This window comes from Mustela nivalis, assembly GCF_964662115.1.
Source record: "Mustela nivalis genome assembly, chromosome: 6".
NCBI lineage: Eukaryota > Metazoa > Chordata > Mammalia > Carnivora > Mustelidae > Mustela > Mustela nivalis.
Window position 1 is genome coordinate 32,402,529 of NC_139025.1, and position 27,185 is coordinate 32,429,713.

General features: G+C 46.4%; 1 long non-coding RNA gene across 3 annotated transcripts in view; it reads left to right on the top strand.

Moving 5' to 3' along the window:
* LOC309866349 overlaps positions 1–24,321 on the top strand; it is a 38,875-nt gene extending 14,554 nt beyond the window's left edge. For 2 of the 3 annotated variants that reach the window (XR_014312586.1, XR_014312587.1), the window contains 2 exons: positions 23,338–23,529; positions 24,047–24,321. This is a non-coding gene — a long non-coding RNA (uncharacterized lncRNA). Of the gene's footprint in view, positions 1–5,431; positions 6,322–23,337; positions 23,530–24,046 lie in introns of those variants that run through there. The other variant, XR_014312588.1, reaches the window with a different exon arrangement.
* Positions 24,322–27,185: the final 2,864 nt, after the last annotated feature.

The window sequence follows — 27,185 nt, forward strand, 5'->3', positions numbered from 1 at the left end:
GGCTAATTTAATTTGCTCTTCCTTTTTTAGTTTCTTAAGGTGCAAACTTAGTTTATTGATTTGAGATCCTTTAATTTTTTTAATATGTGTTTGATGCTGTGAGTATTTGTAACTTTTTTTTCAGTTTTATTGAGATACAATTGACATATCCAAATCTTTTTTTTCAAGTAAGCTCTATACCCAACGTGGGTCTCAATCTCATGACTCTGAGATCAAGAGTCACATGTACTACTGAGTCAGCCAGGCTCCCCACTATGAGTTTTATTTTAAGCATTGCATTGACTGTGTCCCACAAATTCTGATCTGTTATATTTTTACTCAATTCACAGTATGTCCTTATGTCCCTTGGATTTTTTGTGGTTTGGGGTATTTTTGACTCTAGATTTCTTTAAAAGTGTTCTTTAAATTTCCAAATATTTGAAAAATTAACCAGAAATCTTTCTCATTGGTATTTAGTTGAAGTCTTTTGTGATCAGAGAATATACTCTGATTCACTTCAATCACTTTACATTTATTTGACTGTTTTATGGCCCAGAATATGTCTGTTTTGTTGACTGTTTCTCACGTGCACTATAAAGGAACTTAATTAAGTAATACTGTCCTTAAGTGTATAAGTATCAATTAGATCAAGTTGTTCTATATTCTTATTTTTTATTTATTCTATTACTGGGAAAAGTATTGAAATCTCTAACTATAATTTTGGATTTTCCAATTTCTCCCTTTTATTTTTTGATATGTTGTAAAGCTCTTCTATTAGGTTTATATACATTTAGGATTATTATGTCTTCTTGATGAATTGATCCTTTATCATTTGAAAGGTCCCTCTTTATCCCTGGAAATATTTGTTATTCTGAAGTGTACTCTGTTTAATATTAAAATAATTGCTTCAGGGCATCTGATTGCCTCAGTAAAGCATGCAACTCTTGTTTTTGTTTTTTTTTTTTTAGGTTTTATTTATTTATTTGACAGACAGAGATCACAAGTAGGCAGAGAGGCAGGCAGAGAGAGAGAGGGAAGCAGGCTCCCTGCTGAGCAGAGAGCCTGATGCAGGACTCGATCTCTCGACCCTGGGATCATGACATGAGCCAAAGGCAGAGGCTTTAACCCACTAAGCCACCCAGGCGCCCCGCAACTCTTGATCTTGGAGGGTCATGAGTTCAAGCCCCACACTGGGTGTAGAGCTTTATCTTTTTTTTTTAGCTTTTTTTTTTTTTTTAATGCTTCAGTGTTCATTTTTTTTAAGATTTATTTATTTGTTATTTATTTATTTGACAGACAGAGATCACAAGTAGGCAGACAGGCAGGCAGAGAGAGAGGGGAGGAAGCAGGTTCCATGCTGGGCAGAGAGCCCGATGTGGGGCTCGATCCCAGGATCCTGGGATCATGACCTGAGCTGAAGGCAGAGGCTTTAACCCACTGAGCCACCCAGGTGCCCCTGTTCATTCTTTTTTAAGTTTTATTTATTTAATTATTTATTTGAGAGGGAGAGAGGGGGTGAGGAGAGGCAGCAGGAGAGAGAGAGAATCTTAAGCAGATTCCATGCCCAGCACAGAACTCGACGTGGGGCTCAGTCTCTCTACCCTAAGATCATGACCTGAGCCAAAACCAACAGTTAGATGCTTAACTGCCTGAGCCACTCAGGAACCCCAAGTTTTATTTTAATTTAACAGCTTTATTGAGATATAATTGACATGTAATATATTGCACATATTTAGAATATATAATTTGGTTATAAATTTTGATATATGCATACACCCATGAAACCATCTTCACAATCTGGCTCTCTTTTGATTAGTGTTTGTGTGGTATGTCGTTTCCCATTGTTTCACTTCTACTGTATCTGTATCTTAATGTTTAAAGTGGACTTCTGGGTACCTGGCTTGCTCAGTTAGAAGAGCACACAACTTTTGATCTCAGGGTTGTAAGTTTGAGCCTCACATTGGGTGTAGAGATTACTAAAAATAAATAAACAAATAAACATAGAGAAAAAATAAAGTGGATTTCCTTCTCTTTTTCAATAAAATGACAATCTCTGCCTTTCAATTGGAATATTTAGACTATTTTACTTTATGTAAATATCAATACACTTGGGGTTAAATGTATCATCTTACTATATGTCTTCTACTTTTCTTTTTCTTTTGTGAAGTAGTTTCCATGCCCAGCTTGGAGCCCAGTGCAGGGCTTGAACTCAAGATACTGAGACCAAGACCTGAGCCGAGATCAAGAGTCAGACACTTAACCTACTGAGCCACCCAGATACCCCTTCTTTTTATATTTTTTAAAAGATTTTATTTTTAGTTAATCTCTACCCCAGTGTGGGGGTCAAATTTATAAACCTGAGATCAAGATTTTCATGCTCTACCAACTGAATGAGCCAAGCACCCCTGTTTTCTACTTTGTTCATTTTCCTGCTTTCTTTCTGATTGAGTATCTTTATGAATCAATAGTATCTTAACCATTATCTCCATAACTCTATGTTTTTGCTTCATCTTGGGAATTCTCACAGCTCTTAGCTTATCCACATGGTAGAAGTAAAAGAAAAAAAAATCCAATAAGTTGATTACAGTGTATAAATGAGTTTTTGACGAGGTATTGATGACTGATGATATGTTGATGTTGACCTGTCCGGATGACATATTTTCATTTGAGTCATAGTTTTACCCCTTCGGAAGTGAAACACCTACTGAAGTGATCAGTAGGGAAAGTTTTCTGATCCAATAAGCCAAGTTCTTTGGGCTTATTCGACAAGTACATAGCCACTTAACCATGGGTTATGAGAGGTGACAGGACCTTCCTCTCCTGGTTGTCATGAAGATTAAATGAGATAATGCATTAATCCCACATACAGTGATTGAGCACACACTAGAGAGCACTCACTGCTCTTGATAACTAAGGTACATCAAAGAACAACACAGACAAAAATCTCCATCTTCGTAGAGCTTATATGATAGTAAAGGAGGACTTAGAATAAACACACAATCTACGGTGTGTTTCATGATACTCTGTGCTACATTAAAAATAAAAATTAGGGCGCCTGAGTGGCTCAGTGGGTTAAGCTGCTGCCTTCGGCTCGGGTCATGATCTCAGGGTCCTGGGATCGAGTCCCACATCGGGCTCTCTGCTCAGCAGGGAGCCTGCTTCCCTCTCTCTCTCTCTCTGCCTGCCTCTCCGTCTACTTGTGATTTCTCTCTGTCAAATAAATAAATAAAATCTTTAAAAATAAATAAATAAAAATTAAATTAAATTAAAATAAAGCAAGATTTTGAATGTTGGGAGGTTTAATTTCAACCAGAGTGGAAGGCCTCACTGAGAAGATGATGCTTTGGTAAAAATTAAGGAGGTGAGGGAGTGAGTCATACAGGTCTCCGGAGTAAGAGAGCTCCAGCCAAAGGGAACAGCAAGTGTGAAGACCCTGGGGCAGGAGTATTGCTGGTGTTTGGGGAGTAAGGAGGCCCATAGGGTTGTTGTTGGGTGAGGGAGGCATAGTGAGAAATGAGGTCGGATTGTTCAGGGTCTTGCAGTCTGTAGGAAGGGTTTTGGCCTTTGCTCTGAGTGAGAGGAAGCCACTAGGGCATTTTGTGCAAAGGAATGACATGATCTGCTTGACAGCTTAGCAGAATCTCCTGTGTGGGCTGCTGCATGGAAAATAAGCAAAGGGAGCAAGGTCTGAAATAGGCAGACCAGCTGGGAGGCTGTGGCAGTAATCCCAGCCAAAGTTGCGTATCAAGTACAAGAGTGAAGTGAATGGCCCAGCAGGTGCCTAAGGCAGGAACTCAGTCAGATTTGGTTGGTTTCCAGGAGCAGAAACACATTCACTCTGTCACAAGTGAAAACAGTCAGGTCCAGGGGCATCTGGTTGGTTCATTCCATGGAGTCTGCAACTCTTGGTCTTTGGGCTATGGGTCCCAGGTTAGGTGTGGAGATTACTTAAATTAAAAAATCTTGTAAAAAAATGGGGGTGCCTGGGTGGCTCAGGCAGTTAAGCATTGGGCTTTGGATTTCAGCTCAGGTTGTGATCTCAGGGTTGTGAGATCAAGCCCTGGTTCAGGATCTGCGCTCAGCATGGAACCTGCTTCAGATTCTCTCCCTCGGGGTGCCTGGGTGGTTTAGTTGGTTGAGGGCCCGATTCTTGGTTTCAGTTCAGGTCGTAAGTGATCTTGGAGTTGTGGGATCGAGCTCCCCACTCAGCAGAGTCTGCTTCCCCTTTCCCTCTCCTTCTGCCCCAACCCCTGCTCAGGCGTGCTCTCTCTCTCAAATAAGTAAATCTTAAAAAAAAAAAAAAATTATCTCCCTCTACCTCTTCCACCCCCAACCCCCACTTGTGAACAAGGATTCCTTCTCTCTCTCTCTCTCTCAAAAAAAAAAAAAAAAGGAGAAGTGGGGAAAGGGAGGGTCAAGTCCAGAGGGTGGTTAACAGGACAGAAGGGAATCTGCTAATGAGTTGCTGAACTCACCCCCCACCATGGGTGTCAGAAGGGACCAGCTAATGAGTTGGTGAACTGCACCCCCTACCATGGGTGTCAGTGGTCAGTTGTCTCTCACCTGACCACTGATCAGGTGGGGCTGAAGAGGAGCTGTCCTTCTCTCATGTCCAAGGATGTCCCCTCCCCTTTCAACTGGCCTGACTTCCCATTATTGATTACACTAAAGCAGCTCCTGACAGGTGCAAGTCTCAGCCTCTCACAAAGTCCTCTTTCCAGTTCTATTACTTTAGATTTGTTTTTTTTTTTTTTTTTGACAGACAGCGATCACAAGTAGGCAGAGAGGCAGGCAGAGAGAGAGGAGGAAGCAGGCTCCCTGCTGAGCAGAGAGCCTGATGCAGGGCTCTATCCCAGGGCTCTGGGACTATACCTGAGCCAAAGGTAGAGGCTTTAACCCACTGAGCCACCGAGGTGCCCCTCCAGTTCTATTATTAATAATGATAATAATGTTTTTATGTCCATGTTTCCTAGTTTTTAAAACTGGAAAATAACATATTCTAGAAGAGCAGAAAGCATTATGGTTAAGATGTGGGTTCAGGAACCCAACGTTTGGAGTTGGAATCCTAGTTCCACCACTTCTTAGCTCTGTGCCCTTGGGAAAATTATGTGACCTCATTTATAAAAGCCATTTCATGTCTGTGCTTGAATTGTTAGTCCCTGCAAAGTATAAAACTCAGAAGGCACAGGGCGCCTGGGTGGCTCAGTGGGTTGAGCCTCTGCCTTCAGCTCGGGTCGTGATCTCAGGGTCCTGAGATCGAGCCCTGCATCGGGCTCCCTGCTCAGCAGGGAGGCTGCTTCCCTCTCTCTCTCTCTGCCTGCCTCTCTGCCTACTTGTGATCTCTCTCTGTCAAATAAATAAATAAAATCTTAAAAAAAAAAAACAACTCAAGGCACAAAAGGATATACAGTAACCACAGTTTTCCTCCCACCCTTGCCTCCTGAATCATCAGTCTCCACAATGGAGTTGACTAACCACAGTGATCAGTTTCTTAACCTTCTGGAGCCTCAATTTCCTTTTCTGTGAAAGGGGAACAGTGACACTCGCCAGCCTTCCACCCAGAGCTTTTACAGAGATCAAATGAAATAATACGTGCAGAAGAGCTTCACTGGCAGCTGCCAAGTCTACACCAGTGGAAGGAGCCAGTGACTCCTGAACTTGAGACTGGTTGCAGCAGGTCCTACCTTTCAATAGCCAGAGTCCATCAGACTGTCCTTATGGATCCCAAGTCTAGACTTTGTTGAGATAAAACAAACTGACTCATGGAGTCTCTCATAATTTTTGAATTATCAAAATCCTACCTGTCTTTCAAACCCCAGCTCAGGTGTCCCCTGTTCTGAGAGGTTTTCCCTAGTTCCTTATGCCGACCTCTCACCCCAATTCAGATGTGCTTGCTATCTCTTTGGGACCCACACAATCTCCTTCCAGATCTTTCTCTCCTTTGAAAGGCATTTCCCTTGTTTGCTGACATATTGCTAGGCAGCCCTGTGTGGTGGGTAAGCAAAGCTTGGATCCTGGCGTCACGTCCCGTGGGCTGTGTGACCTACCTCCACACCTCAGTCCCTTCATCCATGGATTTTGGTTAATAACCACCTCTAAGGCAACACTTCTCAGATGTTTGGTCTCATGACCCAGGAAAAATTTTTATTTATGCAGATTATAGCTGAATACTTATTTATCAAAAAATTTACACTCTTGGGGTGCCTGGGTGGCTCAGTGGGTTGAATCCTCTCCCTTTGGCTCAGGTCATGATCCCAGAGTCCTGGGATTGAGCCCCACATCAGGCTCTCTGCTCAGTGGGGAGCCTGCTTCCTCCTCTCTCTCTGCCTGCCTCTCTGCCTACTTGTGATCTCTGTCTGTCAAATAAATAAATAAAATCTTTAAAAAAAATTTACACTTATTTATAGCTATATTTTTGTTTATCTGTATGTATCATGTTAAAAATTAAAACTGAGAAATTAAAACACATTTATTTATTCCTTTAAAAAGAACAATAGCCAACCCATTGCACGTTAACAATGTTATTTTTAGTTTTAAAAGTTATTTGTGCTTTCCAAAACAAAAATACTTAGGAGAAGAATGATGTTCTTTTACATTTTTGCAAGTCTTTTCAATGGAAGATAGCCAGATTCTCATTATTTATTCTATATTCGATCTGTTGAGATATGTACTTCTGGTCGAAGTATACGAAGACAATCCAGCCTCATGGAGATATACAGTTGGAAAAGACAGGAGTATTTAGCGTGGTCTTTTTCAAATTATTGTGAATATTCTTTTCGACATTATACCAAAAATCAGCAAGTGGGAATTTCCTAAAGATCAACTGTGATGCGTAACCCGAATCTATCCAAAAATCTTCTCATAGTCTGTCCTATTGAAATCCCTGTCTGTCTTGAACTTCAAGTGTATCTTAAACCCACGCAGGATCTTGCAATGTCATGCATTTGTCATTTGGAAAATATTGTTTTATTGACTCTGCAAATCTTCTAAACCATTAGATAACATTTGTTATCAACATTAAAAAAAAAAAAACACCCATATGGCTAATACCACCAATTTCATCAGAAAAGTCTGTAAGCATCAGGAAGCTGTCAAGTTCACGGTGTCAGATACAAGTTTCCCCAAATTTGCGTTCTCTTTGAAGCGGCAGGCTCATTTTGTTTATTTTTGAAGAAATGCCTGCCAAATACCCAAATATGAATATGTGATTGTCTGTCAGGCTGTCTTTCAAGTCAGAATGATACTCCATGAAAACGGTGGCTGATTTAGGTCCCAACCCAAAAATACAAGTACTTTTCCTCGAGACAGCCACTGTACTGTAGAGGGCAATCGTCGTGTTTTCTGTGTACTTCTCATTCTGTTGCACAGAATAGTCAAAAGATAGGCACTCAGGGGGAGATTTAACAAGACAATAATTCTTACTGCCTCGTCAAGGACATTCCTTGGTGAAACTGGAATCCGCAGATGTGTGGTGGCGAAGAAGGCCACAGCCCTTAGTAGAGTTGGGTGCCACTGCCTTGACTCCTGCTCCCACATCAGCGTCCTGAGCCCACCATGGCTTTGTACCATTGGTGTTGATGTCCACACAGCGAAGAAGACGGATAGCATCTTAGTAGTATCATGCAAATAGTTCTAACCTTGAGGGATCCCTTTGCAAGGGTCTTGGGAATCCCCAGAGGCCAGCAGACTATACTTTGAGAACTGCTGCTCTAGGGTTGTTGTAAGAATCAGACAGGATGATGTATGCAAAGCAGTTGCCATGGTGCCTGGCACATTCTAAGTGCTTCCTAAATGCAAGTGATTCTATTTATTATTCAGCATGATTTCACATATTTTATTCCACAATGACCTCTCTGTCCCACCCTATCTAGCCCAGTCTGCCCGTGTAGTAGGAGTTCACTGGATAGTATTCATCTAGGAGCTTCTCAAGGACATGTTACCCAGAGGTTTGCCTAGTGTCCAGCTTATTTAAATGAATAAATTAGTGAGTCAAGGTCTATCTATATGCCAATTTCCCATGCTGAGTGTTTGCGATAGACTGACTTTTCAGCCAATCACTGTGCTAATAAGGTCAAACTGAGGGCGCCTGGGTGGCTCAGTGGGTTGAGCCGCTGCCTTTGGCTCAGGTCATGATCCCAGGGTCCTGGGATCAAGCCCCGTATCGGGCTCTCTGCTCAGTGGGGAACCTGCTTCCCTCTTTCTCTGCCTGCCTCTCTGTCTACTATGATCTCTCTCTGTCAAATAAATAAATAAAATCTTAAAAAAAAAAAAAAAAGGTCAAGCTGAGGAGCCTTGGAGAGGGTTAGGCAGCAAAGTTGGGGAGGGGAACCCACTGAGAGTAAAATGTGGAGGCAAGGCAGGGAAAATCTTCGACTCGTGTAAAGATTATAAACAGTCTTCCCACAGGCCAGGCTTGCCCACTGATGCCTGCACAGTGCTTTACATTTTAAATAGCTCCCAAGAAGAGTGATAAGGGAGTATAAACCAGGAATTTGCAAAAGAGGAATCTGAAGGCTAAAAACCATCTGAAGAGATGTTCAAACTCATGAGTAATCAGAGAAATGCAAATGAAAGGAACAACGAGATCTCCTTTTACACCTTATCCACGGGCAACATGGGAGAGCTAGTGATGCCTGGCTTCGGTGTGGAGGTGGGTAAAGAGGGACTCCCATGAACTTCTGCTGAGCAGGTGAGCTGCTATTCTGAAGCTTAACCGGACAGCAGCTAGTCGAATGAGGCCCAGGCTCCCTAGGACACGCTCCGGGTGAGTATCCTAAATGGATTCTCCAGCCAGTGCCTAAGTTGGTAGAAGGCTGCCGGAAACCGTTCCGTGGAGCAGTGTTTATGGGTGGCAGAGAACCAGAGGTATCTATCTGAGGGTCCACTGCGATGGGGTGAAGAGGCAAAGTGTGGTGCATGTCCATCACGGGCTACTGCGTCAGTTGGGTCCCCGCAGGACCCAGATGCAGGCTTGAAAGGGGTGAGTGATCAGGATAGTTTAGGAAAAGACTGGTTATAAGGTGTGGGCATGGCTCAGAGAGACCAAGAAGGAATGGTAGAGCCCCGAGATCTAACAAGAGGGACGAGTGGCGAGAACAACTGAAATCCACCAGAACTGTCGCGCTAAGGGTGGTCCACCTGGCAGAGGCTGCGGCCTTGGGGAGAGGGACTCAGCTAAGGGCTCAGAAGGAGGGAGGGACACACCCCGACACCTCTCTTCTCTCTCCCTGCCCTCTGATCTCCTGATTGTGTCCCTGACTGGCCACACCCCCTGGGAGTTCGGAGGGCAAGGGAACCCAGGGCATGGAGCAGGAAGGAGACAGGTGGAGAGGAAAGCTCAAGGGGCAAATGCAGACTACTGATCAGAAGAGTGATGCTCTCGGTGCGAATAATGAACTAGATGTGCACGGAGCAACAGGGATGGGTCTGAAAATCTAGGGCTGAGAGTAAAAACTAAGAAACAGAATGAGATCCACAACACAATGCCATGTATGTCATTTTAAAAATGCATACAAGCTGGGGCGCCTGGCTGGCGCAGTTGGTAGAGCATGTGACCCTCGATTTTAGGGTCCTGAGTTCGAGCTCTGCACTGGGCACAGAGATTACTTTAAAACATGCATATATATATATATATAAAATTATAATCATATATAAATAACTATATATATCATATGTTAATAGAATTACATATAATGGCATAAAATACCTGGGAATAATTTTTTTTAAGATTTTATTTATTTATTTGACAGAGATCACAAGTAGGCAGAGAAGCAGGCAGCAGGGGTGGGAAAGCAGGCTCCCCGATGAGCAGAGAGCCTGATGCTGGGCTCGATCCCAGGACTCTGGGATCACGACCTGCACCGAAGGCAGAGGCTTTAACCCACTGAGCCACCCAGGCACCCCCTGGGAATAATTTGAATGGAAGATGTGTAAGCGCTGTACGCTGGAAATGAGAGCACATTCCTGAAGGAGACTGAGAAGGAAACAAGCAGAATGATAGGCCCTGTTCACGGATCGAAAGAATCAGTATTGTGAAGACATCAGGGTTCCTCAAATGCAATGCAATAGATTTAATGCGATTCTAAGCAAATTCTAAAACTTATATAAAAATGCAAAGAACCGGGGTGCTCAGTGGCTCAGCTGGTTAAGCGGCTGCCTTCGGCTCAGGTTGTAATTTCTGGGTCCTGGGATCACGCCTGCTCAGTGGGGAGCCTGCCTCTCCCTTCGCCTCTCCCCCTGCTTGTGCTGTGCTCTCTCTGTGTCTCAAATAAATAAAATATTTTTTAAAAAATGCAAAAGACTAATAATAGCCAAAATAATCTTTAAAAAGAAGAAAAAAAATGTAGAACTCCACACTACCTGATTTGAAGACTTGTAATAAGACTGTGATGATCAAGATGATCAAGACAGTGTGGTCGTAGGACAGGCGAGCCTGGAAGCAGATCCATGCAAAATATAGTTCATTGATTTTGAGAAAGACATCAAGGCAGTTCAGTGAGTAAAAGAAAGTTACATCAACAAAGCGTGCTGGAACAACAACAAGTTACTCATATAGAAAAAAATGAACCTTGACCCGTCTCCTACCATACACAAAAGTTAGTTGGAAGGGAGTTGGGGGAAATTGGAGGGGGAGACGAACCATGAGAGACTGTGGACTCTGAGAAACAAACTGAGGGTTTTGGAGGGGCAGGAGGTGGGAGGTTGGGTGAGCCTGGTGGTGGGTATTATGGGGGGCATGCATTGCATGCAGCACTGGGTGCATAAACAATGAATTCTGGATCACTGAAAAGAAATTAAAAAAATAAATATAATTTAAAAAAAAAACAAAAACTTATATATAAAAAAAAAAGAAACAAAGAAAAGTTAGTTTTAGTTTAGACTTTTACCTAAACGTAAAAGCCGAAACTCTAAAGCTTCTGTATGAAAACATAGGAGACCCTCTTCATAAACTTGGAGTAGACAAATTATTTTTTAGATGAAACACAGAAAGCAGTAAACCTAAATGAAAGAAACCAATACGTTTCCCTTCCTTTCTAGAAGAGTCCCTGAGTCTCCCTCCATGACTGGCATGCTTCCTCTGCAGCTTGAGGTGTTAACACTCCCCCACATGTCCCATGCAATGGCCCCAGCCCTCCACTCCCCCTGCTACCGTGTTTCCCCAAACCGAGGAACTTCTGGGATCGTTCATATAACTTTGCCACAATTTACTCAACTTTTTAACTTTATATATATATATTTTTTTAAGATATTTATTTATTTATTTATTTGACAGACTGAGATCACAAGTAGTCAGAGAGGCAGGCAGAGAGAGAGAGGAGGAAGCAGGCTCCCTGCTGAGCAGAGGGCCCGATTCGGGGCTGGATCCCAGGACCCTGGGATCATGACTGGAGCCAAAGGCAAAGGCTTTAACCCTCTGAGCCACCCAGGTGCCCCTCAACTTTTTACTTTAAAGCAGCTCACTCCCTTTCACTTAAATCTTGCTCTACCTTCTTTAGCTGTGTCATTTTTTTTTTTTAAGATTTAATTAATTTATTTCATGGGGGGCGGTTAACAAGTAGGCAGGCAGAGAGAAGGGGGGGAGCAGGCTCCCCAATGAACAGAGAGCCCGATTCGAGACTCGATCCCAGGACTCTGAGAAAATGACCTGAGCCGAAGGCAGGGGCTTAACCCACTGAGCCACCCAGGAGCCCCTCTTAGCTGTGTCTTAAACAATCACTGCTGTGAAGTCCCTGGTTTGATAGGCTGGTCATTTTTCTCTATTACATATTAAAATAAATCATTAACTATTAAGGATTTCTGAAAATGTGTGAATAACCTAAAATTATTTTATGTACTGCACTTTTTACATGTTCTTGGGAATGTGTGTATAAGGGTATGTGAGCATGTATGTGTGTGTCTGCAGGTGTGTGTGAGTACGTGTGCATGTGTGAGCATCTCTATGTGTGTGTGTGTAAGTGTGAGGGTGTGGGAGGTGAGTGTAGGTGTGTGGGCTGTATATGTGTGTGAGTGTGCATGAATATGCAAGTGTGCATCTGATCGATCTGCTGTGTTCCTGAGTGTGCCTGGAGGTGTAGCGTCTGGGAGTGTGAGATGGGCTGGGCCTGGAGGAAGAGGAGACAATCCACATAATGAGAGTTCTGGAGGGGGGGGGTGACCACCTCTCCCCCACCCTCCAGCAACAAACTCCACTCACCAGGAACTATACAGGGCAGAGAAAAGGCGTGTGGCCAGCTCCCCTTCAGTTACTTCCCTGCCTGGTATCCACAGGCCCTCCGAGGAGTAGGGAAGTCTGTCCTTGGCCAAGGGAGCACCTGGTTACAGCCAGCATCCTGGTAACGATCACCAGGGACTAAGAGTACTTCTGGGAACAGCAGGAGCCAGCAGGCGGGGGCAGATCCTTGTTGCTATATTTATAGGTCTGCATTTAGCACAGGACCTTGAGACAAGGGACTGAGCTCCCAAGGTTTCAGTATGATCATCCCCCTGGCAATCTTGTGTAAGGGATATTTTTCAGGAGTTCAGAGAGGTTAGGTAAATTGCCTAAGGTCACACAGCTAGGATATTCAGAACCAGAGCAGGACCCAAGTCTTCTGGCTCTAAAGTCAATGGTTTTTCTCTGACAGCACAGGCTGCCGGGGACCCCCGAAAGCCCTGTGCAGCCACTCCCTGGATGTGAGAAACCAGGCAAGAATGCCAAATGTCACCTGCTTTCACTCTGGTTGTTATCAAATGGGTCAGCCTCCGTGGTCTTGGCTAAGTAGTTCTTTTGAGCATTCCCAACTGAGTACCGAAAACCCACGCAGGGTGTGGCACTCCACACAGCTCCCAGCACACCAGGGAAGTGAGCAAACAGAACTAATGTAGCTTGAGGGGCTAGGGCAGGTCCTGGCTGAAGGTGAGGGTCTCCAGGGAAGGGTAGGGGCCCCCAGAGCGCTGGGGACACTTAAGGTGGGGGTGGGGGGGCGGTGGAGATCAGGACTGGGACTAATTACCAAGCAGAATGGAAGCACTTAAACAATTCTGGCACATTCTGGCTGTGTGTCAGCCTTATGCAAAGATTTTTGTACTTTCACTCTTCTTGGAGGTGGAAGATGAGGCAATTGCTCTGTCCTTCCCTTCTTCTGTCCTCCACTCCCTAGCATCGTGGACTGAGCTTTTGATAGAGAATCCCTTTTTCTGAGACTTCAGCCTTTCCTCTTAAGGCCTTCAATTGATTGGATGAGACCCACCCACCTTGTCAAGGGCTGTCTGCTCTACTTAAAATCTACTGATTGTAAATGTTAATCATATCTAAAAAAATACTGTCACAGCAATGGTTAGGCTAGCATTTTACCAAATAGCTGGGTACCGCAGCCTAGTCAAGTGGACATGTAAAATTAATCACATTTTCCTTGACCTCTAGGGAAGATGAGCACGCCCTTTCCTCCGTACTCCATACCTACATGCTATTCTTGAACTTGGTACCTCTCCCTCATAGAAACACCACACTATCTAATACTATCTGTTTAGCTTTGCTATTCTACAGATTTTCCAGCCTGTGTCCAAGGTGCGAATTTGTGCTATTTATTTTCTCGGGACTCTGGGTATTTATTCTCTGATGATTGAGGTTTTTTTCTTCACTTTTGATCAATTTCCCAGCCATTTTTTTTCTTCAAATATTGCCCCTTCTCCATTCACTCTTCATTCTCCTGGATGTGCTGGCTAAGGTGTGCTAGAGCTTGTCATTTCTTTCTCTATATCTCTTGGCCATGGTTGCTCCCATATTTTTCTTCTCTTCACTTTCTCACTGTGTACTAGCAGAGTGATTTTTTTTCCCAGAGTTATAACCCAACTTGCTAAGTATCTTATTCTGCTGTTCAACCTATTAATTTTAATCATTTATTTATTTACAAAGATTTTATCTATTTATCCAACAGAGATTACAAGTAGGCAGAGAGGCAGGCAGAGAGAGAGGGGGAAGGAGGCTCCCCACTGAGCAGAGAGCCCAATGCAGGGATCAATCTCAGGACCCAGAGACCCTGACCTGAGCCAAAGGCAGAAGCTTAAACTACTGAGCCACCCAGATGCCCTAATCAATAATTTATTAAGACTGTATTTTTTCATTTCTAGAACTTCTTTTTGGCTTTTCTTCCATCACTTTTTTTTTTTTTTTAGATTTTATTTATTTATTTGACAGAGAGATTACAAGTAGGCAGAGAGGCAGGCAGAGAGAGAGAGGAGGAAGCAGGCTCCCTGCTGAGCAGAGAGCCCGATGCGGGACTCGATCCCAGGACCCTGAGATCATGACCTGAGCCGAAGGCAGCGGCTTAACCCACTGAGCCACCCAGGCGCCCCTCTTCCATCACTTTTTTTGTATTATCCTTTCTCTATTATTATTTCTTTTCTTTTTTTTTTTAAATGATTTTATTCTTAAGTAATCTCTATGTCCAGTGTGAGACTCAAACCCACAAACCTGAGATCAAGAGTTGCAAGCACTACTGACTAAGCCAGCCAGGCATCCCTTCTTTGAAAAAACTCTTTATAATCACTCAAAATGTTTACTTTGTTTTTAGATTTGTCTATTAGTTCTATTTCTGAGAGGGTGAATTCTTCTGCCTTTTTTCTCATGTTTTGTTTTGTATTTACTGATTTCCTGTCTCTCTCTTTTCTTTCTTTTCTTCTTCTTCTTCTCCTTCTTCTTCTTCTTTTTCTTCTTCTTCTTCTTCTTCTTTTTTACTGATTTCTCTTATTGATAGTTTCTTTCACTGCATGGTTTGTAATTTTGATTGGGAACTCATCTTCACTGGGAGTTGTTTTTGTTAATGGGATATTGTGAGCCCTACATTGTGAAAATGTTCTTACAGAGTACTTTGGGGCTTGCTTCTTTCAGGGTATTAAGTTCTGGGCTAATTTGTACATTAACTTTTGGTGCAAGAGTCCTGGGGCCAGGGATGGAGTGAGAGGAGTCCACCTCTCTTCCATGGGGGTCAGGCCCAGAACTTCCACCTTTCACAGCAACTTTTCTCTCATCCAAGCCCAGGATGCTGAAAAAGTGTTGTTGCTCCTTACGCAGGCCAGGTTGGTAGAATTTTCCCAGCCTCCTTTTTTCCTGACTAGGGCTCTTTTTTAAGGTTCCAAGCCTTAAAAGGATAAGTTCAGGGAGATGAATTCCAGCTCTCCTGCCTCAAACAGCCTAGGGCTATCTCCAGTCTTTGAAAGGACCTTAGAACTCCAGGCTCCAGGCCTGAGAGCCTTTGCCTAGTCAAAACCCCATGAATCTTAGGCGGAGTTCCCATTCCTTACCCTGGATTTGAGTCTGTGCATTATCTCTGGAATCTGAGGATTTTCTTTTCTTTCTTTTGAGCTCAGCTGTGTTGTCTCATGTTCTACGCAGCATATGGTAGCAAGGAAAAAGAAAACTGAAATAGGTCAATCTGACATGTTGCCAAAAGGATTCTGACACATTGATCTATGTATTGTCCAAGTAATATTAGTCTCCCCCACTAGACCCGCCGTAAAGTTGGTGAGGCAGGGACTGTGTTGGCTTTCACTCCCCAAAACAGCTGAGCATATGGGGAGAGCTCAATAAATATTTTTGTAAATGATGGAATGAAGAAACTCTCTCTGGGGAGATTAGCATCTAATTCATAGGATTGCTGGGAGAACTTAGCAAGAGAGGGTATGTCAGATGCTTGTTATCTGCTAGGAGCACAGAGATGGCATCTATTATAATAATCATGTCTCTTAAGGCAGAGGCTCGACCATGGTGGTTTCCCTATATAATTCAGCCCCTAACCCTCAGCTCAGACATTAGTTCTGGCCTAGTGAGGCAGACAGGTTTTGTGGGTCCGGCCTTCTGATCCTTCCTTAGAGGACAAAAATCAGCTCTTCCTGCCAGAACAGCATCTTAGTTTTAACCTGAGCGCCAATGCCTGATATGAATTGGGGAGACTCATATCACCACCACATTTTGATTGATCCTGTTAGGACAGGGATCCCTGACTGTGCCATTACCAATGACCCCTCCTGTGGCCAGGATTTTTCTCTAGAAATCTTCATTTTTTTTTTTTTTAAGATTTTACTTATTTATATGACAGACAGAGATCACAAGCAGGCAGAGAGGCAGGCAGAGAGAGAGGAGGAAGCAGGCTCCCTGCTGAGCAGAGAGCTGGATGCTTCCAGGACCCTGGGATCATGACCTGAGCTGAAGGCAGATGCTTTAACCCACTGAACCACCCAGGCACCCTAGAAATCTTCATTTTTGAGAGGTTTGTGGAGGAAAAATGAATGTAATAGGTAATCATTGATCTATTTTTGCATCTTAATTAATCAAAGGCATTTAACTGCCAGGGCTTCCAATCAGTAAGAGGTGAGATAATTTTAGCCCAAAGCAAGGAAACAACATTTCAATCAGGCTCTGCAGCTTTTTTTTTTTTGGGGGGGGGGGGGTGGGTGAATGCATGGGGCACCGTCCTTCTCCATTCCTAACCCAGGGATTTGAAGACTCCAAATGAGAAAGTCCTGTCCTGGGGGGACCCCCTAGTAATAGCAATGCCTCACACATCAGACCTAAGGAAGACACAAAGAACCTTTTAAGATGGGACCCAGGGGCAACCTTAGAAGCATTAAAATAATCCCAAGAAACTAGTTGGCAATAGTGTGAGGCGAGTGTGGGACTGACAAACGGCACATTTGGACTCATGCAGTCTCAGGAGGAAGATTTTTTTTTTAAATTATTTCTTTTTAAAGATTTTATTTATTTATTTGACAGACAGAGATCACAAGTAGGCAGAGAGGCAGGCAGAGAGAGAGGAGGAAGCAGGCTCCCCACCGAGCAGAGAGCCCGATGTGGGGCTCGATCCAGGACCCTGGGATCACAACCTGAGCCGAAGGCAGAGGCTTTAATCCGCTGAGCCACCCAGGCGCCCCTCAGGAGGAAGATTTAAATGTATGTGTGGGGAGAGGGTGGGTAACATCTTCTTGAGCGTGTTGGAAGGTGTACTCAATCGATGAGGTTATGAGCTATGAACTATTAATAATAATACATATTAAATTCCTATTACATATCAGGCACCCTATTTAACTTGATGTAATTCCTCAAAACCCACCTGTGAGGTTGGCACTGCCCCCCCTTTTTAAAGATTTTATTTATTTATTTGACAGAGAGACATAGCTAGAGAGGGAACACAAGCAGGGGTAGTGGGAGAGGGAGAAGCAGGCTTCCTGATGAGTAGGGAGCCCAGTTCTAGGGAGCCTTGATTCTAGGACCCTGGGATTATGACCTGAGCTGAAGGCAGACGCTTAACAACTGAGCCACTCAGGAGCCCCGATACTGCCCGCCATTTTAGAAATGAGGAAGCTGAGTCAGAGAAGCCTTAAGGAACTTGCCCAAGGTCATGTGGCTAGTAGGTCAAGAGCCACTTGTCTGACCCCCAAACCAGCCTCCAGCCACTGGAGACCTGGCTCTCCTGTGCATCAGAAATGAGCATCGAGTATTGGGTCTCCGTTTTGGCTGCCGGTTGGACTCTCTTGGGGAGCTTTAAGAAATATTGATGCCTGGGTCCTACAGCTATGGATTTTTCTTTAATGGAGCATGGGGACTTTTAAAGGTTCCGCAGCAGGAGGTGGTTCTAACATGCAGCCAAGGCTGAGTGCCCTTGGCTTTGCGGATACGGTGCCCACCACCTGACCACCCCCAGGATTAAGAAACAGGGCAGAGAAGCCCCGGCCAAGCTCAAAATACAAGGTTGGTAACGAGCTGACCAGGAGCCAAACTGGGAACTAGACACCAGTAATGATAGCATGATGTCAATAACAGCAACAGACAATACTTTGATCCTGATGTATTGAGCTGTACAGGTGCTCTAGCCATGCTCACAACAAGGTGAGGAGGTAGGTACAACAATAAATTTCTCCAGTTTGTAGCTGAGGATGCTGAGGCACAGACAGCTTAAGTGCAGGGTCACTCAGCTAGGCTGGGTTGGGCTGCTGACCCCTGGCTTCTCTACATCGCCTCTCTAGCCGAAGGCCACTCTCAGCTTTGCAGACCCTGCACCCCCCACCCCACCCCTGGCCCAGAAGTCTTGTGCCAAGGACAGCCCTCTGGTGCCTGATGGGCTGGGGGCCTGCTCTGCCCAGGAGAGGTGGGGTGGGGAAGGGGGAATCCTGTCCCCCCACCCCTAATGGGTCTCCCAGTCTGGTAGGGGAGTAAGGGCAGAATCCCTAGGGTCTTAGAGCAGACAGAGCGAGCCAGGATGTTGCATGTTGAGGGCTCTTGGACACAGAGGACTTGAGGGGGTTGGGGCTGCTCCCAACTCCCCAGCTGATGGAGGGATCCTAACCCCAGGACGGCAAGCATCCAAGATCCCTCTAACCCTCAGGGTTAAACGTCAGAGTCTGGCTCCCTGGGCTCTCTTTATGGCCCCCACAAAGCATCTAGACAGAGACAGAACAGTAATTAAGACACTTGTTGTACAGGGCCAGACCTTCAACGCTGTGGACACTGCTTCCGCTCCCATAACAGGTCCTCCCCGCAGGTTTGGGGTGGGGGTGGGGGCAGGAAACCACCTGAGCCAGTCTGGCACTGCTAGGAGCCCCTCGCCCACAGCCATTTCCTCCCCCTACCCTGCACTTCATCACCAGAGCCCGGCGAGGCTGTCCAGCCGCTTCCCAAGCTCTGACTGTTCATGGTGAATGGAAACTCTGAGAGGACCATGTCTCCCTGCATTTCCCCAGCAACCAACAAGGGCCTGGCACAGGGCTTCTTCAGAAATGCTCGCCAGGCAGAATTGTTCTCAGCTGGCGGCGCGGCCCGGTGACTCAGCCCATCCGGAGAGATGCCCTTGGACCAGGGCCTCCAGGCCAGTCAAGCCCTGTTAGCCAGACTGGAGTCAGTGGTTCCCTGGCCCAGGCACCCGGGGAAGGCGGGGTGGTGTCCACGGGGGGCGCCGTGGGTGTGGGAGCCAAGGGCATTCGGTCCCAAGGCCCAGGGTGCCCCAGACCGTCCAAATCAAGGTCTCATGGCAGAGGCCCAGGCAGACGTGTGGCTTACACAGTCCCTTCTGGTGTCGCCTGAGGGTCTTTGTGTGACAAGACAGGAGTGTTAGCTTACAATACAGCCTCCGGGCGTAGGCCCCAAACCAGATGAATCTATGCCTCTGACCCATCCCTGAGGGATTCCTTTTTTCTTATTTTCTTATGATTTTATTTGCACAGTAAGGTGTAGGAATTTCTAAGGACGCCAGGGTGAGGAAGAAGCAGGCCTGGCCCCCAGGGCTACCTGGTGGAGGTGGGGGGAGACCCTGGGGGCATGAGGACGCAAGTCTGCGGAGGGGGGCTGGGTGGGGGCTTCTTGCAGGAGGCAGAGCCACATTCCTCTCATTCCCTAAGAATGAATTTCTGGAGCACCTGAGGGGCTCAGCCGCCTGAGTCTAACTCTTGAGCTCAGCTCAGATCTAGATCTCAGGGCTGTGAATTCAAGCACCCTGTTCGGTCCAATGATGGGTGTGGAGCCTACTTTAAAAAAAAAAAAAAAAAAAAAAAAAGATTTTTTTTTTTTTTTTTTTTTAAATTTATGTGAGAAAGCACGCAAGAGAGAGCTAGAGAGAGTGTGGTCGGGGAGGAGAGGGAGAAGCAGACTCCCCACTGAGCAGGGAGCCTGAGAGGGACTCCAATCCCAGGACCCAGGGATCTTGACCTGAGCTGAAGGCAGGTGGTTAACTGACGGAGCCACCCAGGCATCCCAAAACAATGAATTTCTAAGAGTAGAATTTCAAGGATGGTAAACAAAGAGGCAAGAGGAGCTTTCACTTACTTCTCCATCCATCCATCCATCCATCCATCCATCCATCCATCCATCCATTCATTTCTTTGCTTCCTCTAATGCGCTCCTGGGGCTAATCAGCTTGCCCTAGCACAGCCTCCAAGATAGGCTTCTCTAACCTCCCAGCCTGGCTGAAGAGACCCATACGAGAACTCACACCAACCCCCAGGGAAGCTGCATGCCAGACAGAAAAGGCCTGTTGGAGGGCGGGGTGACTTTGAGTCCCAGGAGAGCTCCGAGAACCCCTGCTCCTAGCCCACAGATCTGACCCAGCTGTTCTTGGGCCTGCGGTGCCCCAGGACCAGGAATGAAAGAGACCAGGATCTAAATGGCCCCCAGGGCTGGCTGAGGGATCCCTGGGAGGCTGACCCCAGGGGGCAGCAGCTGTGGCTCCAGTGACCACGGGACCATCCCGGGAACGGACTCTGGCTTCTATTCCAGAAGCGGCTCTGGGGCAGACTTGTGGTCTTTTAGGTGCATTAGCCTGAGCCGAGGCCCCTTTCTCATAGCATGTGTCCAGGCAACACAGGCTCACGCATTCAGTCAACACTTGCTATGAGCCAGGCACCTTGCTTGGTTCTGCAAGTCAGCCCTGAATGACGCCAACAAGGCTGGGCTCTGGTGGAGAAGGAGGGGAACAGACACCAAACTGCGAACACGTCAGTACAGAACCTAATCAGGTCAGTGGTATCAGGAAGAAAGATGAAGCGAGATAAGGGGAGAGGGAGTGGTTGGGGTGGAAAGGTGAGCTCTTTCGGCTCCTGGGCAGGGGAAGCCTTGGAAGGCAGGGAGCAGAGGCCTGAGGGAAAGGAATGGAGCCCGCAGATTGGAGGGAAGGGGGGAAGGAACCCGTAGGTATGGAGGTTCTGCTCCCAGAAGGAGCTTGAGGCATGACAAGGAGGTCAGCACGGCTACCGTGCAGGGAAGGAGAGTGTGGTGGCAAACGGGGGAGCAGAGGTAGGCAGGGCTGCATCTCTGCGACCCACGGGGCCCCACTTTTTCTGTGTGTCGTGATGGGAGGCCACAGGTTGGCTTGGGAGGAGCGAGGAGCGAGGGATTTGAAAGCTGCCGACTCTCGGGGAAGTTGAGACAGGAGGATTCGATGCTGGGATGGAGGCAGGTGTGAGGAAAACGGAGGAGGCAAGGCGGGTTCCTAGGTTTGCCTCCTGAGTTTCCAAGTCCCCAGTGCTGGCGAGGGGAAGTTAAGAATTCTGCTGGGAACCCATGACGCTTGAGGTGTCCAACTGTGGAGACTCTGGCTTGTGGCTGGGGATGGGAGGCTGTGAGGCTGGATCGGGGGTGGGGTCGGGGCTGGCTTACAGGTGGGGCTGACAGGTGGAGCTGACAGCTCTGGGAGAGATGGGACCCCTGGAGAAACTGAGAAGGGAGAAGCAGCCAAGTGAGCACCGAGCCCCAGGCCTCTACCACGGAGGTCCACCAGAGGAGGCCGAACCAGCCCAGGAGACCTGACAAGAGGAGCTGGACAAGAAAGATGAAACCAGAGGGCAAGGCGAGGTGACCAAGTGAAGGCACACTGGCAGGAAAGGGGCCGGCTGACCTGGCACCCAGACTGCTCACGGGTGAGAACACTTAGACCCGCTTGCTGGAGGCCGCGGGTGACGTGGACAAGAGAGCCTCAGCGGGGTGATGGGGACTGAGGCCTCGGAAGAGTGGGTGCAGGCATGCGTGGGACAGCGGGACACCCAGGTGCAAGGGAAGACAAATGTCCCTGAAGGGCGTTTGCTACGCACGGGAACAGGGAAATGGAGCCAGAGATTAGCCAGTAGGACCTGCAGGGTGAAGAAGGCCGTGGGTCCCGATGACCTTGCTGAGAACTTTCAGAGCTGCAGAAGTAGACGCGGACTGTCAGTCGGGAGGCCGGCATGTGGTCCCGGAGACTGGAAGGAAAGACATAAGGAAGGAGAAATATGCAGGCAGCTCTGAAGGGGATGGAGGGCCTCTGCCAAGGCTAAAAAGGCTCTGACTTTTAGCAAAGAAGGGGAAAGATGCTTAAGTAGCCAAGAGCAGAGCTGAGATGGAGACGGGTGGAAGAGGGCCCCAAGATAAAGGGGGAGCTCTACTTAGAGCCCTTTTGCCCCAGGCTCCATAGGCCTGGGTGGGTCCTAAGAGCTGGCCAGGCTGGGATCCCGCACGGGATGGGACATCAGCAAACAGCCAGCCTCACAGCCCAGGATTTTCTTACTACTTAGATGAGGCATTGGCTTAAGAAGCCATCGGCTCTGCTTGGGGGCCTGGTGACACAAAGGGGCTAATAGACCTCTGTGTCTATTAGCAAGAAGGGAGACCTCTGTGTCTACAGCAAGAAGGGAGAGGCCCTTCTTGCTGTCTCCCCATTCCCAGAGGGCTTCCTCCACCCACACTAGTGAAATAATGAGGATGGATTTTTACCTCTAGAACCTGGGTGAACCAGTTAGGATGCCTTAAACCAATGTAACTGTGATGTTCGCAACTCAAAGTATGGTCCCTGAACCCACAGCTTCGACATTAACTGGGGTCTTGCTAAAAATATAGAAGCTCAGACCTACTGAATCAGTCTTAGTTTAATGAATTCCCAGGTGATTTGTAAGCACATAAATACTGGCTTATGCAGCTGGGTCTCAAATTAGCTGTACGTTGGAATCACCAGATTTTTAAAAATATTGGTGCCTGAGTACCACCCCACCTTCCGCAGACCTCCGAGAAATGCTGATTTTACCGGTAGGGGCTGTGGCTTGGGCATCAGGAATCTTAAAAGCTTCCCAGGTGATTCCAACATGCTAATTTAACCACAAACTCTGAAAACCACTAACTGGAACTGTAAAGAAATTTATTTTAGGAGTTAGATTCCAGGGTTCCTCCAGGGTGGGTTCAGCAACCCCCCTGATGTAAATGAGGACAAACCATTATTAGAGGGCTTTTTGATCCTTAGGCTGGTCACCTCATGGTTGCAAAATGGCTGCCATAGCTCCTGGAATCATTCACCCACAGGACAGGGGTCAAAAGTTGGGAATGAGGTGCAGGGCCCATATGATGAGTTTGGTTTTGGGCTTCTCTCCTCTTGTCAAGCAGGGAAAAAACATTCTTAGATCCTTGTATAGATGTCCCCTTGGTTCTCATCGGCAAAGACAGGTCACGCTTAGCTGCTGGGGAGACTGGGAAAGTGAATTTTGGGGTTTTTCACTGTCCATAGCAGGAAGCAGAAAATGGAGAAGAGGGCTGGAAAGGCTCCCGGGTTTGCCAGAAAAGGCACATCTGAAATACAAAGGCACAGGTGGCAAGCTTAATGCTTAACACATGAAATAACCAAGTCATTAGTTAACCCCCTCCCCACCCCTAAGCAAGAAGCCACTCCCTGACTCCCCCAAATGGGAATGTTCTCAGAGGCTTCTGGAGACCCCGCCCACTTGGCCCAGTTTATGTTTTGGTGGAAACTCTTAATATTTCCATTGTCTGACTTGAGAGTGTTGAAATTATTCATCTTAATTAAGTGTTGCCTAGGTGTTATTTTGACAGAGACTCTCACCCATTGAATTTTCTTTACCTCTTCTTTGTTTTAGAAGCCAAGAAGGAAAACGTGTTAGTGGGAGGGCAACTTTCCTGCCTGCAGCAGCTGTATCTGAAAGATTGCTGGAAGAAATGACAGTCAGGTTGGCCCCAGGCTGGCCTGCCTTCCCACTCAGCTAGTCTTTTAGAGTCTTGAAAGGCAGTGAGAACTCTTGCTTTGCAGAAGTAGCTGCCAGGGTTCCAAGGTAAGTCAGATAACATCCCTCACCGAAGTAGACCAGGGGCTGGTTTCTCGAGGGGATCTTTATCCTCTGGACTAAAATGTGCATTCCTAATGTGTACCTGGAGGTTTTTGTGAGGAGAGGGAGCAAACAAGTCTAGACAGGTGACCATGAGCAGCCTCTCAGGGTGGCATTTGACCTGAGACTTTTTTTTTTTTTTTTTTTTTTTTGAGCTGAGACTTGAATGGACATCCAACCATAAGCCAGTCTGGGTAAACAGAGTCCCAGAGGAAACCACAGGGGAAAAGACTCGTGTGGGAATGAATTTGGCCATTTCTAGGAAAGATGGAAGCCTGGGAGGTCTGGAGTGACAGGACCAAAGGTATAGATATTTTTTTAAAAGATTTTATTTATTTATTTATTTGAGAGAAAGACAAAGAGCAGGGAGAGGGGCAGAGGGAGACAGAGAGAAGGAATCTTTTTTTTTTTTTTTACATTTTTAAAATTTTTTAATAAACATATAATATATTTTTATCCCCAGGGGGCAGAGAGGAAATCTTAAGCAGATTGCACACATGCCCAGCACAGAGCCCCACACAGGGCTTGGTCTCATGACCAAGAGGATGCTCAACAGACTGAACTATCTTTGGCTTCCTGTTACAGATGTTTTTAAAATGACTTTTGATACACACACATATGTGTATATGGCCGGCTTGTTTTCCAGAATGAACATATAGAGTTCACGGGTCCAGGTGCTAACAGTTGTTATTCCTGGGGTGTGGGATGTAGAGGTTGACATGATGAGAAAGGGGGCTTTAAAGTTTCCATCTTCGGGGCGCCTGGGTGGCTCAGTGGGTTAAGCTGCTGCCTTTGGCTCAGGTCATGATCTCAGGGTCCTGGGATCGAGCCCCCATCAGGCTCTCTGCTCAGCAGGAAGCCTGCTTCCTCCTCTCTCTCTCTCTGCCTGCCTCTCTGCCTACTTGTGATCTCTCTCTGTTAAATAAATAAATAAAGTCTTTAAAAAAAAATAAAGTTTCCATCTTCTGCATGATTTGAATTTTGGCTAAATATTTTGGTATATATCATTTGTAAAACTTAAAGTGACCTAATGTTTTAGAACATTGGTCATAAGCAAGGTGGTAGATAGAGTGTTTTATTATTCTAAATATTATATACGTGTTATATAAATTCTGTTATTAGTATGAAATAGTTCATACCCAAAACTTGATTTTTTAAAGTGTATTAATTTATACACCACCAGGTAGTTCTGAATATGAAAGTTTCCCTACATACACACAAAGATTGATGATTATTCCTTTTTAATAGTTTTGCTTCTTTATTCAGGTTTAGGCTCTGATTCGCTCTAAGCCACTTTATACTCTTGTAGGTTTCAGTTTTTTGTCAAATGGGAAGAAAGATCTGACTAACCTCTCAATTCCCTAATAGAATTGTTCAGGAAATTAAATAAAATGGTAAATGAAAGGCACTCTGTAGATTTTTATTTTTAAAAAATATTTATTTATTCGTTCATTCATTCATTCAAGGGGGAAGGAGCAGAGGGAGAGGGAAAGAGAGAGAATCTTCTTTGCTTTTTAAGATTTTATTTGAGAGAGAGCATGTGCCTGTGTGCACGCGCATGAAGAGGGGAGGGGCAGAGGGACAAGCCGACTCCCTGTTGAGCAAGGAGCCCAACGCAGGGTTTGATCCCAGGATCCTGAGATCATGACCTGAGACAAAAGCAAGAGTCAGATGCCCAATGACCAAACCATCCAGGCACCTCTATGCAGACTTTTAAGCGCAGTAGAATAGAATGGAGGAGGAACGAGAATTAGGAAGGAATTTTCACTGGGAATGAACTCCCCCTTTAATCACATCTCACCAAAGCCAGCGGCTTCTCAGTGCAGCCTTCCTGGACTCTCCCATTCATCCTGATCTCTCCATTCTCTTAATTCTGTCTGGAATGTTCTTGGCTACACAATGTGACACTTCAGTGGTTTTGTATGCGTTGACAATGACTTCCCCCAGAGAAGGGCCCCACGAAGGCACCAAGTCCTGATGGTGCCTGAGGCATTAGGGAGGAGGTAGAGAGGAGATGATTTAAGGGGAAAAGGTGATCTTTTTTTTTTTTTAATATTTTATTTATTTATTTGACAGAGATCTCAAGTAGGCAGAGGCAGGCAGAGAGAGAGGGGGAGGAAGCAGGCTCCCTGCTGAGCAGAGAGCCCAACACGGAGATCGATCCCAGCATCCTGGGATCATGACCTGAGCTGAAGGCAGAGGCTTTAACCCACTGAGCCACCCAGGCTCCCGAAAAGGTGATCTTTTACAGAGACTTTTACGTGTTGGGAAGAGCTTCAGATTAGGCTGTGGAAGAACTGAGTTCTAGTCTGAGTATTTCAGGGACGAGCTCTGAGCATGTCAAGTCTTTTCACCTCCCTCGTTTCGGTTTTCTTGAGCTGTGGGGCAGTTTACGTTTTCGTTCTGCCATTTACTACCTGCGAGTCGTGAAACTCCATGTGCTCTAGGGTCCCCACTCTCTGGGCCTCCTCCTCTCCCAGGAGTGTCAAGATGCAGCTCGCTGGCGGCTGGGTGGGGCCATGGGACTAGATCATTTCCAGGCGGAGTGAACCCCGTGGGCCTGGTTCTCCAGGCTCCCTCCTGCCCTGCCCCGGTGATTGTGGAAGGAGTCCTGGCGTGGACACGGTGTGCCGAAGGGTCAAGGCCACTGAGATCGCTGAGTCACTGCACGGAGAGCTGCTATGAAAGTGGGAAATGGACTTGAGCTACATAAAACCACTGAGATTCCCGGGACCGTCTGTTACCTCGGCGCAGCCTAGACTGGCCTCAGGAACATACAGACCGAGCCTCAGTTTCCCCTCCTCTGGAGTAATGACACTCGGTTTACATGGTTGCGGTGAAGACTGAATGAGAGAGAGAGAATGGGTGTCAGATTTGGTGCTCAGTGTCGGCTCACGGAAAGAGCTCACTACACGTTTGCCCCTTGCCCTCCCTTAGCAAGATGCTCATTCTTGGCAAAGGCAGGGAGGCTACCTGACCAGCCCTTCCTGTGGACCCCTGGGGTGTGACAATGAGGTCAGTAGCTCCCCAGGGAAGGAGGCACATAATCGTTATTAAGCAGCAGTTCTTCTGAGTTCCGTCTGTCCACACTTCTGGTGCCTTCCATGTACATCCCGGGCAGGAGTTTGGGGTTGTTGAGCAACTGGGACTGAGGGCTTCTGCCGTCCACCTTCCACTTGAAACAAGCCTTGGTAGCTGCACCTTCTCCCTTCCTTGGCCCCTAGCTGCCTCTGTTCTGTGGGAGGGGACCGTGGGGGTGGGGGAGGGGAGGGAGCCCTCCGCATTTACTGTGAACCGTCCCCTTGGCGCCATGAAGCAGGGAAGAAATATTTGGGACTATGGGCATCCAGTAGTAGGGCCCTCGCATCCAGTAGTAGGGCCCTCACTTCCAGTAGTAGGGCCCTCACTTCATCTATGCCTTGACTCTAGTCACAACAACAGAAGATAAATAAATAAAGTGAAAACAGACCTGAGCTGCAAGTGCCTTTTTTTTTTTTTTTTTTTTTAAGAGGAAGGTTTAATGAAATGGTGATGCATGGAACAGAACATGAGCCTGAGAGTTCAATGGAGAGAACCCCCCCACCCCCCCACCCCCCGGGGAA